The sequence below is a fragment of the Chaetodon trifascialis genome, chromosome 2 (assembly GCF_039877785.1).
Source record: "Chaetodon trifascialis isolate fChaTrf1 chromosome 2, fChaTrf1.hap1, whole genome shotgun sequence".
Lineage (NCBI taxonomy): Eukaryota > Metazoa > Chordata > Actinopteri > Chaetodontiformes > Chaetodontidae > Chaetodon > Chaetodon trifascialis.
The window spans coordinates 8,181,445-8,200,933 of NC_092057.1; the positions used below are offsets into that span (position 1 = coordinate 8,181,445).

The 19,489-nt window shown below is 44.6% G+C and overlaps 4 non-coding genes across 4 annotated transcripts; all 4 read right to left on the reverse strand.

Annotated features, from left to right (window-relative positions):
• Positions 1-506: 506 nt before the first annotated feature.
• trnap-cgg (transfer RNA proline (anticodon CGG)) lies at positions 507-578 on the reverse strand. Its single transcript has one exon. It is a non-coding gene; the product is annotated as a tRNA-Pro (tRNA).
• A 5,396-nt stretch (positions 579-5,974) lies between these two features.
• On the reverse strand, positions 5,975-6,046 carry trnap-ugg (transfer RNA proline (anticodon UGG)). Its single transcript has one exon. It is a non-coding gene; the product is annotated as a tRNA-Pro (tRNA).
• A 604-nt stretch (positions 6,047-6,650) lies between these two features.
• On the reverse strand, positions 6,651-6,722 carry trnap-agg (transfer RNA proline (anticodon AGG)). The gene has a single exon. It is a non-coding gene; the product is annotated as a tRNA-Pro (tRNA).
• A 574-nt stretch (positions 6,723-7,296) lies between these two features.
• On the reverse strand, positions 7,297-7,368 carry trnap-cgg (transfer RNA proline (anticodon CGG)). The gene has a single exon. It is a non-coding gene; the product is annotated as a tRNA-Pro (tRNA).
• Positions 7,369-19,489: the final 12,121 nt, after the last annotated feature.

Sequence of the window (19,489 nt, forward strand, 5' to 3'; positions counted from 1 at the left end):
GAGGCAGTCAGTCAGGCTGGAGGAGGTCTGTATGCAGAGGAACTGTGGAAACCCACTAAATGCCAACAGTGTCAATGCTGCTGATGAAAAGATGCTAGTTTAATCCCATTAGTGCCGCGTGAGCCAGGTCTGACATGACGTACCAGGTTTAATCTGAGGTTCAGCACCAAGCCACACTGATATAGGAATTCAATGCAATCAACTCAATGCAATCAAGTCACATTAATATTAATGGATATTTTATCATTAGCGCCTCCAGAGAGTCATCAGCTGAATCTGCAGCTCGTCTTGTCTTCACAGAGCTTTATAGAGACTTTCAGCTCATTGTTTCTCTGTCTCGACACGACTTCACTGCTCTGCTTCGTTAGCTCAGTTTGGGTTCAGCCAGGGGACGGTGCTGCAAGAAGAAGCTTCTGGAGTTCCCTGAAGAACAGCTGACATCAACAGAGTTTCTACCAATCCAGCTTTGAAAGCCTGCGTGGAGACCTTTAAGCCTTCCTCTTTCTGGGCTCGTCCGGGATTTGAACCCGGGACCTCTCGCACCCGAAGCGAGAATCATACCCCTAGACCAACGAGCCAGTACGTCTGTGTTTCAGAAGCAGTCAACATGGCCGTCATGTCTTCAGTGGGAGGACATACTTTTATAGAACATGTCTTTATGTATCTCACTGCACTGCCTTAAGAAACTTTAAGGTTTTGCCAGTGTTGCCTCAAAACGAGCTACTTCGATTTCTATTGTTACTTAATAAGAAGACAGAGAAACAATAAAAAGTAGAGAATAAGAAAAATTAACATGTTCTTGAGGAATTCTTTACGTTAGCATCACAGACCTGAATCTCAGAAGTGAGGTCATCATTAGGTCCATTGAGTGAATGCTGAAGGCGGCTGTGGCTCAGGAGGTAGAGTGGTTGTCCACCAATCAGGAGGTCGGTGGTTCGAACCTTGGCAGTATCTTGCCAAAGCATCCTTGGGCAAGATACTGAACCCCAAAACTGCCCCTGATGCTGCGCCATTGATGTGTGAGTTCATATGACTAATTGTAATTGAATAACCATCCTGGAGCTTTCAGTCATATCATCTGATCTTCACCTGTAGGTGGAGTTTGTCCAGTTTTTTGAGAGATGTTCATGTTTACATTTTTGGTCACTTTTCATCCACATTGGTGTAAATGTTGACCATGTTGACCCTGGAAACAGCCTCACCATCAGGTCCATTTAGTAGCAGTCCCAGAGCTTTCAATCACATATTACATGAGCTTTAAACACGATGTTTAAACTTCATTTCTGCCTTTTCTGTGTTACATGAGGAGTTAAATGTGGCCTGCTCTGCGTTCACAAGGTTATGGGAGGGGTACGTGTGGAGTCCCAGAGACCATGTTTTATTTACAGAAACTTAACTTTATTCCTAAATGATGGATAAAATTCACATATTCAACCCACCATGGACTCACAGAAACATAAAACCAAGAAAACAAAGCAAACTGTAAGCAGCACGATACATAAAACTGAAGCACAGTCGATGTAGGACGTCCCAAAACTGTCTCAGATTGTCCTCAAGGGACTCCCAGGGGCCCTGAGAGAATTCTGGGGGGCCCCCAAATAATCAGTGCTGATTTAAAGCCACTCCCTGGAGGTTTGAAAACATCTCTGTCAGGCTGAATTTTAGAGATATGTTTATACATAAAACAGACTATAGGATATTTGGATTTGACGGGAGACGGGCAGAGGGGGAGAAAAAGAAAGATGTCCTTCATGGTCGGGGGTTCTGGGCCATGAGAGGATGAAACCAGCTTCTTGTGTCCACTGAGAGTCTAAAATCTTTCATTTTAATGCGTTAAAAACACAGAAGGCTGAACACATACACTGAGCCTTGGGAAAAGACTTCAACACATTGTGTTAAAGCTCTATAATTGTTTTTATGGATTGGTTCTTGTAGCCATAATTGTTCATGACTCCATAAACCAGAGAGGAACAGTCCAGATGGTTCATTAGAGCACTGAAACCTCGTTTGAGCGTCTCGCTCGCGTCGCAACACGACGTGTAAAACAAGCAGAGAAACTGTTAAAGAGCAAAGTGCTGAAATAAGAAACACATGCAGCGGAGAGTTTCCCAGAAGTCACTGATCAATCCAGCATGAGCAGGGACCGCGATGTAGCAGGCTTCTGCTGAAGGTGGCGCTGCTGTCAGAGAGTAACAGTCACAATAAAGGAAGAGGCAGGGCACACCTGGACAGGTGGACAGTCACAGATTCACACCTGAAAGCCAAAATATTAAACCCACATTTCTGCGAGTTTTAACCGCTGAGCCTCTGTGATGCAGACATCTGCTTTCTGGATTAAATGTATGATTTAGGATTAGATACAGGAATGAATTAGAGGCTGTAGTGCCTCTGAGCAAGGCAGTGAAAGCCAGCCGTTAGCTGGGAAGTCGATCCCTCAGTGTTTAGCTACAGTTGAGGGAGTTCATTTAACTCTGAATTTTTTCTGTGTTTCAAGTGATTTGTGCTGTAAGAGGCTGCTTGTCCTGATACACACAGTGTGGACTTAGTGAGTGCAGCGTTAGCATAACTCACAGTCAGAACGGCCACAAAAACCACAAAGAAATAAGAGTTTTCTTTAATGTGGAGCTGCTGAGTGATGAAGAGGAGAGCATTAGAATAAGGGGGCGACTTCAGATATTGTGTTCACTGACTGTTCTGCTGCTGAAATACAGCTTTGAAATGTTTCATTGAAACACAGCAGGTGTCAGTGTGCAGCTCAGTCATCTTTCTCCAGAGCGATAAATGATTAAAATCATCTCTGTGAGGATTTTTTGTTTGTTTGTTTGTGTTTGAGTTCAGGTTCAGTCAGCTGGTCTCCACAAACTCTGCTTCCCCGGCTGAACATTCGACTCTGAAGGAAGACACTTGTGTTTATTTAAGTGGCTTCTCTGAGGTATATGTAATGAGTTTTTGGAGAGAGTGGCCTCTTTCGACAGTTCATAAAGCAGACAGATGTGTCCGGTCCAGCAGGCAGCAGGGAGAGAGCTCCAGCCTGGCCCAAACATCAGCCATTCAGATGAGTGCCTCACAGCGTTTCGCCTGATGACTCGCTGTGGGAATGAACCTCCTGACCTGTTGCAGTGTTAGTGCCTCATTCTCACCGCGGAGAAACCACATTCATGTTACTGTGGGATTGTAACCACAGCAGGCTGCCATCTCCTCTGTCTCCTTATCTGCGCTTTTCTTCCTAGAGCCGATCGCAGCCCTCTGCAGCACGGCATGCTGTGTGGACATGGGTGTGTCATCATTACATGGAAGTGTTGTGTTTTGGCAGCACTGAGTGTAACAGACATTACTGGACATTTACAGAGTCATGGAAAACCCCTTGTCTCCCTCCAGTTGTCATAAATGTGGTTCTTTATGTGTATCTGGAAAGTCAAAGCTCTGAGTGAATCTCTGCAGCTGATAAAGTCGACTTCGATCTTCCCTGCAGTTTAGAAGAATAACAGCGTTACTGCTTTAAATTATTCATCTGATGTGAAGTAATAATCTCATCACACTCCAGTTTCCAAGTGTTTCTGTCCTGGTTCTGGAGGTAAAGTTCCTTCATTTCTCAAAGTCGCTGTGCTGATAACAGTACGTGAGCTCACATTTGAAGTCTATTTATCTACCTAATTTTAACTTAAAGGCTAAATCTGGTGACTTTCCATGTTTTCTTGCAGAGCAAGAATCCTGCTGCCAAAAATGCTCAGTGCAGCACCAAACGTGGATTAATGCGCTGCTGAAAACAGCCCTCAACAAGTGCACCTTTAAGTTGAGATGTGTCAACAATGAGAAAAATGAGGAGTTACGGCCGCCTGGTCCTTTAAATGAGACTCCGTCCAGCTTGATTCAGTGCGTTGCAGGACATGCTGCTTGTTTTGGGACTAAAGCCTGTGACTCTGTGTGACTGTTGAACCTCTAAACCTGAGAGTTGAGGAAAAACCTAAAAATAATCCCAAGCTTTTCATTTCCTCTCAAGCAGTAAAGACGAGTGTGGCGTCCAGCTCGCTGCTGACATCATCATCTCTGCATCTCTTGTTTCAAAAGTCGCCATGGAAACTGCTGTTGTATGCAACATCAGACCACATTTTCTGTTATTAAACACAAAGTGTAACGCAGCACTACATGCAGTACCTTGAGCTCGTCTTCCTCTCTGTGAACCCTGGGGGTCAGTGAGGTGGGGTGCTTGTGGGGGGGGCGTATGTTTTGTTGACAGGCGCTACGATGCGTTGTGATATCAGCTGTGACGTGTGTGTTGCATTCAGGGACCACTCAAAAGAACGTGTTATTCTACTATTTTGTTATTTTCTTTACAGCTGAAAAACAGTATTTGGGTTTTTGTATTCATGAAGTGCCTCACTGGACAGACCAAACGACCCCATCCCTGATTGGCTGCTAGTGTGGAGACTCTTATGGACCCTTAGACTGTTCTCTAGTTTCATCATGAGGAGGACAACATGAAGTAAATTACTGAATATCTACAGCACATTCAGTATGTTGTACTGTGGGGGTTCAGTGGGAAGTTATCCATCTCTGTTCATTTTGCTGTCAGGTAGCTGGAGTGATCAAACGGCTTTTAAAAGGACCAGAGCTTTGTAATTTCCTTGCTGGTTGTGCTGGCAGCTCTTTGAAGCCCACAGTCCTTATTGTTCCTCATTATTCCCCCACGGCCATCATCAGAGGACTGTAAACTTCAGCTGCACAGTTTTATGGGCTTTTTCTCTGAAATGACACAGTGAGCTGGGCAGCAGAGGAGATGAGGCAGACGGTGTGAGTTACAGCTGTGGGTTTCAATTCAAGCTAAAACTGGTACCTGAAGTTTATCATCTGTGCCGGGAGTAAACCTGGAGGGAGCTTAGGTGTAGATGTGTGCGTATCTGTTGGTCCACAGATAATCTCACCATTCAACCTAATGTGTTCTCTGCGTGTTTATGACTGTATGCTCAAGGAACTCTGGTAGTTGCAGAGATTCACAATTTTCTTTTGAAAAGCATATTTTATTGACTGTTGTGTTTTATAGTAGATCATCATTGACTGCTGACTCTGGTAGGTAGGAGTAGTATCCCCCAAGTATCCTTAGGCAAGATACTGAACCTCAAAACTGCCCCCAATGCTGTGCCATTGGTGTGTGAATTCATATGTACTTCACTTTGGATAAAAGCATCTGTCAAATGACTAATTGGAATTGAAAGTGATCAACAGCAGCTTCAGTTTAGAATCCATAGTTTCCACTAGGGACAGCACGGCCAATCATTTCCAGTGATTGATGTGGCTAAAAACAAGGCTTAACATCCATGAAAATGTTTGGTCTCATTTTGAACCGGAGCATATGCAGATTAATTCCATACCAGACATGTTATGATCTGCTAAAGTTAGGCATGATACAAGATGAATGAATCCTTGTCTTGGTTGTCTTTGCAGTTATCTTCACTGTAAGGGAGCTGGGATCAATTTTACGATTGTTCATCTAACCATAGTGAACAAACATTCTTGACATCTTACCCAAGAATGTGAGGGTTAGGATCAGGGGCGGGTGTGTGCTTTAAAGAGTTCCCTAAGATTGGATGAATCCTGCCATCCTCGGAAAAGAATATCACAAGCCAGGAGGGACAATTGAGTGACATTGAGCTCTCCATGTTTGGGAGGGGAGACGTCTGGCAGAGACCTTCACTCCACTGTGTGCGCTCTTCTAGGTTAATGTTAAGAATGCAGAACACCCAGTCTTTTTTAAATGTCACCTTTATGTTGTTTGTTCACTGTGGATGCTTTTCCAGCTTGTATCATGTTAGTAGATATTTGTTACAATTGGTTCTGTTCACTTAGCTCTGACGGGCCACATGTGGACAGCTTCCCACATCTGATCATAGGACTTGTAGTGTTTCAGGACTGTATTTGTCTTCTTTTTTTCATTTCATGCTTAACAAAGATGTTGCTTAAAGTAATGTAGACTCAAGGGCTCGTCCGGGAGTTGAACCCGGGACCTCTCGCACCCAAAGCGAGAATCATACCCCTAGACCAACGAGCCACATTAAGAGCGTACCCTGTTTCAGGAAATCAGTCCGATATGAGCACTGTTGAATCACTGTACAAATCAGCTGTTGTCTTTTTTTTTTCGGGGGGAGTGGGGGGTGGTGGTGGTTATGACTTTGCTGGAACAACGCTAGCAGTTTTCCTCAGGGTGATGAAGGATAGTAGGATAGTCTCTTTTTGTTTTCTCCCGACTGTGTTCACTTCTTGCTTAAAGTTGGTGAGGAACAACTTGGAGTCGAACCTCAGACCTCTGACACTCTGAGTATCATACTCCAAGACCAGCTTGCCCTGATGTATGACGAACCTGTCAAAACATTAGCAATTTCCCCCTTCTTCCAGTCCATGTGCTTTCTGTGAAAAACAATATCAACTACGTAACATGTTCCCATATCGAGCTTCTTTTGGCTAAAGGTCATAGATGCCTGTTGTACCTGTTCGTCTTTCCTTCAAATCCAATTTGTACAAGGCACTTAGCTCTTGAAAGCCACATGTGGACAGCTACCCACATCTGATCCTGTTGTAGGATTTCTGGCTCTTTAGACTGTGTCCAGTTTGTGGTTAACAAAGATGTTGCTGTAAGAAATGTAAACTTGTCACAAGGGCTCGTCCGGGAGTTGAACCTGGGACCTCTCGCACCCTAAGCGAGAATCATACCCCTAGACCAACGAGCCACATTGAGGACATCCCCAGTTTCAGGAAATCAGTCCAATATGAGCACTGCTGAATCACTGTAAAGGTCAGTTGTTGGCTTTTTTTATTACTACTTTGGTGGAACAATGCTAGCAGTTTTCCTCTGTTTCCAGTCTGTTTGCCATATTAGTAGTTTCCCCTTCTTCCAGTTAGTGTGCTTTAGGTGAAAAACAATTCCAACTGCGTAACATATAGAGGTTCCCCAACAGAGCTTCTTTTGGCAAAAGCTCATGTGCACCACTGCTGTATCTGTCACAGTCTTTTCCATCAAATCCAATTGGTGGTTTGAACCTTGGCAGTATCTTGCCAAAGCATCCTTGGGCAAGATACTGAACCCCAAAACTTCCCCTGCTGCACGCATTCATATGACTAATTGTAATTGAATAACCATCCTGGAGCTTTCAATCATATCATATCAACTTCACCTGTAGGTGGAGTTTGTCCAGCTGTCTGAGAGATGTAGATGTTCACGTTTCCATTTTCGATCACATATTACATGAGCTTTTTTGGTGTTTTTAGTTCATTATTAAGAAAGACATTGCTGAAAGAAATGTAGGGCTCGTCCGGGAGTTGAACCCGGGACCTCTCGCACCCGAAGCGAGAATCATACCCCTAGACCAACGAGCCACATCCAATATACCCAATATGAGCACTGGTGAATCTGGTGAAATTGGGGGGGGTTTATGACTTTGCTGGAACAATGCCAGCAGTTTTCCTCTGGATAGCTCATCATGTTTGAGAAGGGTGCTGAAGGAATAAAAATTAAGAGGACAAGGGAGTGCTCTCTTACATGGGCACTAATATACAGACAGTCCAGCAATTGTGGTGCTGAGGATCAACTGCTCATCACCTCCACTGGATTCGACCCAGTCCCAGAATTCCCCTGGGTAAACTCTGATCTAAGCGAGCCATCTTCCTGTCAACTGATGCAATGTCCTCTGAGGATCTGTGACCTTCTCAAAATGCAGCTTGATGCTACAGTAAAGAGTCTAGATGTGACAGTTTGAATGCAGCCGCTTCATGTTAATGCCATAAAGATCGGAAATACTAAAAACCCAGAGGTTGAAGGATGTATTCTACCATGACTTTATGACTGCAACAGTGTAAAAAATGTGCTTTTATTGGAACATCTTAATGTGTTTTTGTGCGGACTCACAGGTCAACAGTCTATTTCTTGACAAAACGTTAGAAATAATGTTTTCATGACTCAAATGTGTCTCCTTTTTACCAAGCACAGGCCAAGAGGATTCTGTATTCATGTAGGAAGAAAAAGGTTAAGGTTAGGGAACTGGGAACCATGACAATTTCCAACAAATATCATGGAAATCGAGCCAGTGATTGTCACCACTAGAAATGCAAAGAGGTGCAGTGAAAAAAAGAAAATTAACAAAAGAGAAAAGACAGAAAGTGCGCAGAGACTCTGAGGAATGGGGTGGGGGTCTCTGCAGTCTCATGGTCCAGCCTGCTGAATAATTTAAGGTCTCTTCAGACAATAATGGCTCGATTCTTCTCTCCGGGGATCGGTGTTATGATGCCAGCCTCCCAACTCTCTGTCATTACACTGTTTGCCGTTGTCGTGGAAAAACCACCTAAGTGCAATATTGTGGTTTCACTTTTTCCCCCCTCAAAATAAAAGCTGACACGACCATTGATGTGTTGACTGAGTTGCACTCATTGGAACGTCTTGAAGTCCCATTGCCTATCAATTTCAAAAATAAATTAAAAGTCAATGAGAAAATAAGTATGATGTCCTTCGTTCTTTGCTAATTGCACAGTGAATATCCCGTATATGTGCTTTGTGTGTGACTGCAGTGCCTGTAATTTAGTTATGTGAGAGAATTGCTTTGGGCTCCGTTTGAGGAGATTGAACACTGTGCTCCCCCCCTTCACCACCACCCCAAGTCTTTGGCTCTACTCCCAGGCCTTGTCCCAGCCCTGTAATACATTTCTATCATGGAGGAATGCTGCTGCTACAATGTCCCCCAGCAGTCTCCTCCCGTCAGAATTTGAGATTGGCTGCGGTACGAGACAGAGATGCACCGATCCCCTTTTCTGTTTAGTCGGGCAGCAAAAAGAAAATTTAATCAAGATGTGCAGCTGCAAAGTAAAACTTCATGAGTGGAGGAATCACCAAAGGGTGAAAATAACTTCTGTCGTGTGAAACAGATTCGTCCTTAAACAGTTTTGTTTGGCCGCTGGCAAAAAAAAATCTGTATGCAAAGATGCGGAACGTGATTTATGTTGTGCTTTTCTCAACCATAAAACACAGTCTGCAAGAGTATAGTTTATGAGCTTGAGAATATTTGAAGGCTGCGGTTCTGCTATCGATTCACAGATTGTTGTTTTTCTTTCCGTACACATTGCTGAAGCCGGAGTCCGCTCTGCGTGCCTTGTTGTTCCATTCTTTACTGATCGAGACACATGAACGAGCTTGTAAAACATCTGCCAGAAAAGATTATTTTCATATAGCGAGTGAACCATAGCACATGAATTTGTCTCGAGAGCATTTGTCCAAAATGGGAAAATGATACCCACAGAATATTTTGGTTCCTAGTGTGGGCTGGTGACTGAGGATTTTTCAGGACATGAAGTGAGCAGCCTTTTGTCTTCTCTGCTTTTCTTCTCTCTGAAGCTTAAGGCTCTGAAAACACTCAGCTAAGTGCTTTAACTGTAAATGTACACACTGTCATGTTTAATGTTTTAGCAGTTTGACTCAGTGCCTCAGTTAACCAGGCCAGCCAGGAAACAGCTGTGTGTGTTCCTCTGGTTTTTAGGGTGTTGGCTAACAGCTAAAATGTCATGTTAACTCCAAACCTGCAGTGTGTGTGACACACCGTTTGCGTTATCCAATGGTCTTCATATGTTTCACATCATGGCTCAGATTCAGTTTTAGAGACTTGTCTTCATTTTCTTCATGTTCGAACAGTCATACAGTGAATGAGTGATGTGATCATGTATTCACATACATGTGATGAGCTCAGAAACACATAAAGACATTAGATCAAACACCCTCATTGTCCCAGGATTCTTTTCGTGATTTACAGTTCCTCTGTTGAAAAAGATATCTACTGTGGGACTAACACCATTTTCAAGCCGAACAACAGCGAGGCTGTTTTTCACCCAATATTGTAGTTTGTTTTTGCTTCCTCTGCTCCATGTTGGCATAGCTCCACATCCGTGTCCAGTTAAAATGACGGCAGATTCAGGTGGATGCAGCACGCTGGTCTCTTGTGATTGGCTGGGGAAGATCGAATCCTACCTGACTGATGTCATTCAGGGCGTCAGACTATATAACAAGCTGACAGGTATCTGATATCTTTTACTCAAGTAGAACCTTTGAGTACTTCTTCCACACTGCAAAACACCGAAGAAGAACTTCAATCCAGACATGTTTCATCCTCTTTCTTGAGCTTGACTATTATTACATATGATTATTATCATATCAAGCAGTTTAGAAGCTCATGTCGTCTGTGGGACTGTGGCTCAGCTGTGAGCCCTGAAGGACAGAAAGTGGACTGGGCCAGATCTGGTGAGATGTTTGACTGTGGACCGGTGACCAGTTTTTGTCTCTGGAACCTGCACAGCAAACCTTTCTTTTTTTAATATTAAATACTGGATACTTGCTCCTCTTCAGATCTCTACAAATCTTGCAAATGAGACAATCTGAGAAGGAAAAATCGCTCTCATGTCTGGGGCCACATTGGGACCTCATTTTAAGGGGCCACAATCCAAAAAGGTTGGGAGCCACTGAACTATTCTGCCCAGTGTCAACGTCTAACCCAGCGGGTACACGAGGCAGGTCCAGCTCCTCGACCCAAATAAAAATGGCAGTCAAACAAGTGCGCAGCCTTCATTCTCCTCCTCAAACTGTGACATTTACAAAACGGATGTCTTCCCCTCTGAGTTTTCTTTTCCTGGATGTGAACACAGTTGCCTGTTAAGTGATTGTCTGTGACACACATTAGTAAGTGTGTGTGTGTGTGTGTGTGTGTGTGTGTGTGTGTGTGTGTGTGTGTGTGTGTGTGTGTGTGAGAGAGAGAGAGAGAGAGAGAGAGAGAGAGAGAGAGAGAGAGAGAAAGAGTCGTGCAGGTTTCAGAAGCCAAACATCTGGTGGTAATTAACAGAACTCGCTGCAGACGGTTCTGTTCATTCTGCTCTGGGTCTGTGTGGAAAACAGGGAAAATTGGGGTTTTCTGGTGCAAAGAGGGTGTAATGTTTCTAACAGCATCAGAGGGATGGAGCAGAGACGGACCTGATGCTTCTGAAAGGTTTTTGCACTTGGAGGCTTTGAGGAGGTTGTAAATTCTGAAATCCAGGCGTTAACTTCTTCAAGTGGAATACACACTGATGCCTCTTTTTATTTAAACTTTATTGACTCATGTCTCTTTTTCAAGACACACCTGAGAAAAGAAACTTTGACAGTCAGACCACCAAAGAACAAACCGATCAACAGAGATGTGACAGGAAGAATTACCAGTACGATTGAATTAAAAGGAGGACCAGAAATAAACTCGATAAAGATTAGTGCAAACACGTGGAACGTCTCAGGTGACGACTGAAGACGAGCTGTGAGGTCTTTTCAGAGTAGAGCTGCATCGATGGACGTCATGAATATGTGTCTTCTTGTCACATCATCAGCTGTAGAGCGCAGTGATGAGACATTGTGACAGAGCGTCTCTGCAGTCAAGTACAAAAGTGAAAGTTGACTGAGAAATAGTTTTATAGTTTATAAAAGACTTTAACTCAACATAGAAAAGTCAGATTAGATTCTAATTTTCAGGTCAAATGTTGAAAATTAATCTTGAATGAAGTCTTGAAGTCTGCTGACAAGACAGATTCCTCAGCAGTGACGTCAGTACTGATGGTTTTAATGACAGGAAGCATGTGCAGAACATTCAAACATCTCACACACACACACACACACACACACACACACACACACACACACACACACACACACACACACACACACACACACAGAGTGTGTCTGCTGCAGTGCGACACAGTTAAGATTCATATTTGTTTTTTCATATTTACAGAATGAGTTCATCACTGTGTTCTTCAGTGACTTCAGTCTGTAGAACTCCCTCTGGTTCTCCCTCTGGTTCTCCCTCTGGTTCTCCCTCTTCTTCTGTCATCTCATTCCTTGCCTCTCTCTTTGGTTCTCTCATTGGTTCTCCATTGTTTTCACTCACTGGTTCTCTCTGGCTGTTATTTTGTCTCCTGGTTCTTTCACCAGTTCTTGCTCTGTTGTTGGTTGTGTTGTGTTGGTTCTATATTCTGTTCTGTCTGGTTGTTTCACTGGTTATCTCATCATCTCATTCTCACTCAGTGGTTCTCTACCTGGTTCTCTCATTGGATCTCTCATTGGTTCTTACTCTTTCTCACTTGCTGGTTCTCTCTCTCTTTGGTTTTCACTCACTGGTTCTTTAAGTGGTTCTCTTACTAGCTCTATCTTTTGTTCTCACTCACTGGTTCTCTCTGCCTTTTTCACCAGTTCAGATTGTTCAGATGTTCTCTCTCAGTGGCTCTGTCACTGGTTTTCTTATGATTAACTGGTTTTCTCATTGGTTCCCACTCACTGGTTCTCTCTACGGTCAGATTGTGGTTCTGTTTCTCTGGTTCTCACTCTTCCACCTTCTCTCACTTGTTCTCTCTGCTGAGGATGAATCAGGTCCAGGTGATCCAAAGAGAATCTGGTCTGGTTTTTTCTGGATCACCTGGTTTTCAGGTTTTCTCTCCCGGCAGCAGTGACGGCGGTCGAGTTCATGTACCCTCTCTGAGCTTCTCTAAAGGCAATCTGTAGAAAAGGGAAGGTCCTCCCAAACTGAAAAGCCTGTGAGTTTGACCACAGAGATGCTTCCCTGTAAGGTTTCAGCGGTGGAGTGAGGCGCTTTGCTGAAGGGCCCCTCGGCAGCAGACACTGAGCCTGCCTGTGCTGTGTTCAGGTTACTCATGCGTTGGTTTCTGCAGCTCTCGGTTCCCACGCAGCCATCCATCATGTGATTCCTGACGGTGGGAACGCCGACACAGAGACAGCGCTTGTGTCTGCAGCCGCGGTGCGTTCTGGGAAGGATACGCGTCGTTCAGGAGGACAGAGGGTTGATTCTCCCTTCTATTAGGTTAACATTTTTATCCCTCTGCTCATCTTCAGCATACTGGAAGGGCCAAAAGGGTGTGTGTTCACCGGTGGGAACCTCAAAGATTTTTAGTTGTGATTCAGGACGAAAATGAAGCCAACAAACAGCTGACTGTCTACTGACAGATTTATGTGCAGCGCGTCTGTCTGTCTGTGGCGTGAAACGTTTCCTTCAGCTTGTCGTCTTCTGCACTGACGGAGGACAGTTTGGGGTCATGTGAGGTCGCAGATCCTCTCCTGTCACTCAGCTTCACACCTGAAACTCCTTCAGGACATTATTGTTCATACCATTTACGCCTGTCAGACTGAGTTAGGGATTAAAATCCAGAAACTCTGTCGCTTTGGAGATGTGTCAGAGTTAAAGAATTCCTGAGAACCGTTCAGCTCGAACACTGACGGCTTGTTTCATCAATGAGAGGAAAACCTTTGACTGAAAAGAACATTCTCGTTCTGCCGCAGAGTCACAGGAGATGGACAGTAGTCTGATCCCTGACTGAGGTCCAGGGTTCAGTCTGAATTGTGTTCATCCACGCTGGCCTGACAGATCCTGAACTGGCCTCAGCTCCTGGCAGCTGTGAGTCCAGCCGACCCAGTCTGGTCTTCTTCCAGCTGTTACATTCAGTTCAGCACATTAATCTAACCGCGGCACCTCTGGGGATCGCAGGCTTGTCTTCCCAGTGAGATTGCATTATGATCATCTGAGCTGCTGCCAAAGCAAAGAAAGAACCTGCGGTATTCTGAGAGCATAATGTACAGACTGGCCAATTATCTTTGTTCGCTGTGTGCTGTTTTCTTCTATTTGGGTAAAATAGGCTCAGATTCACAGGGTTTGATCCCATTGACTGCTGTAGTTGGATTTACTGGTTAAAGCAGGAAAGAACAGTCTGATTCATTTACTTCTCTGCTGCGATAGCACCCCCTACATTACAGTTATCCAGGAGGTGTGAAGGTCTGTTTCGACTCCTCCTCTAATGGCCCCTCAGACGGTTAACCAGCTGACAGTCGGCTGTTGAGACGCAGCTAACGCTAACCAGACTCTTAAACTACTAATAGTGCAAAACCATTAGTTTGTGGGGAAAAAGGCAAAAAAACCAAACAAAACTCTGCGTCTAATGTGCGCCACTGTCTTTATTTATTGTAGCGTCCCTCAGTCAGAAGGCTACGAGATGTTAGCTGGTTTCGCTAACAGTTTATTAGCAGGCAGTGCACAGGCCACACTGGGCCGTAGCCTCTCACCTGTCCGCCTGTGGATCACAGGTACGCCGTCTCACACAGGTCTCTGTCACATATGATGTGTTCACTGACATCCTGGAAATCTCAGCAGCTGCAGCAGTAACTGAACTCGTAACAGTTAAACACTAACATGTCATCCAGTCAGCAGCCGCTACGGAAGTGAACAGAACATTTCAGATGGAAACAGCCTCAGATGTCGTTCAGCTGCTGCCCACAGCGGCCTGAAGTCCACAGCAGTCTGGTCTTCTTCTGTGGAAGGACAAAGTGAGGATGAAGTGTCTTCTGACGGTTCAGGAAATCATTTAAATTCAGCCTTTGTGGAGGTTTGTTTATCACACACGGCATCTAACTGGAGTCACCTGGTGAGTGAAATGATGCCAGAAACTTTAAAGGCAGAAGTCGTGATGTTAAATCAACACGGACATTAAATTAAGATTGAAAAGAAGGTTTGCAGAGGGCTGAAAATCACCACGCTGTCAGCTGATCAGCAGATAGAGCTGCAGGAGGGTTTGTGTGGCGTCCTGCTGCGAGCTGACACAGATACGCTGCCGCCACAGATTCTGTTTCCCTCTGCCCACGTGAGAGACGCCGCAGAAGGCCTGAAAATGGACAAGAGCAGATGGTGGAGCTTTGCCAAGTTCTCCACTTCGCACGCTGAGAACATTCCTGATGCGACTGCATCAAACAGAGAAAGTCAACATCAGCTGCTCTGAACCTGGCGCTGAGGCCGATGAGGAACGCTCTGTGTGCCGTTCATATCGGTTTACACGGGACATCTTTGGAGGTCGTTCACATTAAGAATTCTGCTCGCTTCACCTGAAACTTCTAATGTCATGTAAGAATGAAAGTACAACAGTATATCTTTAAATTGTTTAATTAAAACGGGTTCACATGAGGTCAAACTGCTCCTGACTCATTCACATGCTGAGCTGTGAAAAGCTGAATCTGTCCCCTGCAGGCCATCAGAGACACGTTCTGTCTCCACCTGTTAGAGCTGAAACAGTACAAGGACAATAGGACTAAGTGGATAAAATGCTCTTTATCCAGATATTTACAGCCTCTGTTCACAGGATTCTTCGCTCTGCTGTAAAGACTCATCAGCTCTCATTTTAAAGCTCAGGCTGCCTTTTCAGCTCATGTCACATTAACGTCAATGCATCAAGTGAGAGCTGCTGCTGCTGTTTGCAGAGCTGCTTCATTTCACAAAGCAAAGAGCAGCTTCATCTAATTACATTTCCCTCAAACAAACTGAGGACAGGAAGGCATCTGTCAGTAAACAGAGGGCAGAGGAGGAGACGCTTCAGTCTGCCGGACAGGAGGAGGGTTTCATGCTGTTGTCCTCACAGCAGGATTAAAGCTGGGACCAAAGATCTGTTTGGACAAGAACTTTTCTGAAATAAAACATCATCTAAATATATTGTTTCCTTGATTTCCCTTGTTTAGATCAGACAGTATCTGCTCAGATGGTCTCAGTCTTCTCTCTGTCCCATCAACAGATGTGACTCCGTGTCCTGCTAACTTTGTCCTTTCATTTGTCTCTGACTGGAGCACAGAGCAGTTCCCTCTGATAACCATGTTAGTATCTTCATCCCGTTTGATTTCTTGTTTGTTGGGACTATTTTCAGTGGCGGATTAATATGAGAACAAGACAAATGCAGCATATCACCAGAGTTGTCCTGTAAGACAGAAACGGTACGTTTGCAGAGACGGAGGAACTTTCAGTCTGAGCTCGACAGACTTTATTTTCTCGCTCCTTTGTTTTCAGCTCGCTGTGGTTAAATCAGACGAGTCATTCTGGTGAAGCGGCAGAGCCGAGCTTCTGGCCACTGATTAACCTTCGTGGCTGTTTCGAGGTTTCGGCGACGAGTTCATTTCGAAATGCGTGGTCCCTCCCCACGCCGCCGACCTCGAGGTCAGAGACAGAGGAGGACAGACGGAGCAGGAGGTTCTCACGCAGAACGAGGAGTTGAGCTGGTTATTCATTCACAGCGCTCACCGCTAACCTTGTAATGCTTTTACACTGCAGCTCCAGCCTCATCCAGAGAAACATACAGGGAGGGAGACAGCTGGACGATAGCTAGTCCATTAACTAACATGGCAACAAGTGGACAAAAGTCCGGGGTCAAAGGTCACAGCACGTGCCCAGTATGGAACAAACGGCAATGTTCCATTGAATGAATATGATGACAGAAAGATGTCACAGAGACGCAGACAGTAGATTTTAGGAGCAGAACACTGTTTTTAAAACATTCTTAAAGGTTTAATAATCCGTAAGATTACAGTATTTTCATATTTCAAAGCTAATGCTGGATTCTTTTCAGGTGCTGCCGTATAATGTATTCTGTTGTACCTCTCTATGTATCCATGCATGCATCAGCTGTACCTGCTTATCTTTGAGGGTTGTGGGAGCCAATCCCAGTGCAAGGTGGCATACGCCTCACACACAAACCGTTCGCTCTCACTCAGAGTCTCCATGAAGCGAACCTGCATGTCTCTGGACGGTGGAGGAAACCCCTGAACCTCCCTGCTAACACGGCAGTGCTAACCGCTGCACCGCCTCCATATATGGACAGGTTTCATTGCCAGTGGCGGAGTCCGCAACTCCTGCGCTGGATTCAAATTGGCTCCAGGTATGAGGGATTGTCAGTAGATGATGCAGGATGTAATCCAGTGTTTTGATCTTTATCAGGGAATCTGACGCTCAGGGACGAACCAGATTATCAGAAGCTGAAATCATCCTCGATGTAACTTCTCTCTGCAAATCAGAACGTGATGAACACCAGACGGAGCAGCTAAAATATTCCCATGTGAAAGACAATAAATGTTTTTGTGATTCACGGTGTGGAACAGTTTGGTGGTTTTTCATGTCATCACCTGAGCTGACGGCGTGAGGCATGTGCTCTGAGTAACCAGCGCTGTATAGTGGGAGAGAAGGAGTGTTGAAGTGGGAGATAACCAGGAGATAACTGGTGGCTGACGCTCCAGTCCTCGAGGACTCTTAATCAGTCATTACAGGAACGTTTTACACTCTGGTCAGATTCCAGGTGACCACGCTGGCCCAGAGCTGGCCTGAGTGCTGTGAACTCAAACAGATTCTCTGCTCCACTTCATCCGAGTCCAAATCCCATTTATGATCCAGCTCAAATAAGAGGTGAGCGCTCGCAGCTTTTTTCCTGCAGCAACCGACCAGTTATGACGAAGACTCATCGGAAGCATGCAAGTCACATTACAACACCTCCATGGCTGCTTCTTGCTTGCAAGCTAGCCAGCAGCTAGCATGGTAGCAAAGATTGTGTAACTTAGCTGTGAGGTTTCATTTTTAGGTGTTTCCTGCTCTCCCACAATGCTCTGAGAGGCGATTCACTGAAAATCATGTTCAGCAGATGGATTCATCAGCGTGTTATCAGGAGAAATTTACCCCATTATCGATGTTTTACAGTGTATGATGGCGGTCATAATGCTGTGGAGTTCAGGGGTCACTGACACGAGGAAACAGGAATCATATATTCTTTTATTAGCTTATCCATCAAACTAAACCTTGAACACAAAAAACTGGTCATTTCACAAAAAACACCATCAGACCTACTGGGACCATTTAAAACTGGGAACGTCTGGACCTCAGACCTGGTCCACATCAGGTCCTTGTGATTTCGGGTTCAGGGGTTCTGTCTGATCATCGCAGCAGCAGAGGGGGGTGGGGGTGGGGGTGGGGCTGGGGCTGGGGGTGGGGGCTTTGGGGGAGTGTTTTGTCTCTTTTTCAGTGATAGTGGTCCAATAATCTATTCATGGGGCTCCTCAGGGAAAAGAGCCCAGCTGCTCTAATTTGAGAATAAAGAGGAGGCCACCTTTGTTCTGTCGCTCAGGCTCTATTTCATGAAGGAACATCGACCGCCTCCCCCTCCTCCCATCAGCCCCTCCCCCTCCTCCCATCACCGCCTCCTTTCATTCCTCCACTCCCCACGTTCGCCACATCTCATCTTTTGTCATAATCTCATGCTTTATGTTGTACATTGTGCTGCATTTATGCCACTGGCAAGTTTAAAAACACATTTTGCAGGTAATTCTGGATATTTCAGTTTGTTGGTATCGGCCTCCACACACTTCATGATCTCTCCTTTCTGCTGAATTTACAAAACTAATAATGTTTGGGCTAATTTTTCCTTTTAATCTTTGAATACCTGAATCTCCTTCAGCTGCTTTTCAGCCCAATAACTGAAGGGTTTTCTGCTGCAGAGGCAGAAAAACAGAAAGTTTCAGTCCAGAATGTGAAACGTGAAAATCAAAAGGTCATAAAATGAAGAATGAATGTGATTAATTCAAAAGAAAAATGTGTTCGTGGAAGTAATGATGATGATGATGATGATGATGATGATGATGATGATGATGATGATGATGATTGTGGTAGCAGTGAGGTGACGATGTCATGGATGTGACATCATCAAGTGGTTATTTTGGCATTTCCTGCATGAATGTGTGGATGATTTGTTACACGACCGAAGGCTTTTATTTTGAAAGTTTACACAGAGAACTGTAATAAATTCCTTATTCAGCAGCGTCCACATACTTTTGACCAAACAGTGCAGACAGACGTGTTCCAACGGGACTTAAAACACAAGACAGGACACAATTAATTCACAAATTAATTAGAAGATAATAAACTAAACAACAAAAGAACTAAACTATTATCTGAACAAAAAACACAGATAAACATTTTATTCTTGTGGTTTGAATTTGTTTGTGTCCAAAGTCCCAAAATATCATCAATAAATATCTTGTACATCCAAGAGTCCTCCGTGTTTGTGCTCAAATTATTATTGATAGAGTCCACAAAGTCTGAAATATGTTTTTCGTAAGATTTTCCTGATAAACTCAGATCCTCCATTCATCAACAAATACAAACACACAATCTACCGAACAGCCTCAAAACCAGCTCCCAAACAGTTAATTTAGTAAAACTGAGCTGAAGATAAGTCGTCATCTTTCAGGATCTTATGGATTTTAAGTTAAAATGTGTTGAGTTTTCAGATGTTTGAGCAGACTTTGACTTCTGTCCTTTCTTCAGTCACGTGTTAAACTCCTCTCAGACAGTTTGGGGCTTTTAGCTTCCATGTGTGAAGGAACTTCTGCAGCTCCATGTGAACTGACTGTAAACAAACCGCTGCTCATTAGGATGCGGCGGTGGGCGTGTCCACGACAGACTCCGCCCCTCGTTGCTTCATATTACCCAGCCTCCGCCGCGGCCGAGCCAAGTGCAGTCCATGCTCCAGCTGCAAACAGACGGCGCGAAGGCTGCGTGTCCATCGGAGGAAGCAGGACAAAAGCAGACAAAAGGTTCGTGCAGGACGGAGGCGGGACGGATCTGATCCTGCAGGACTG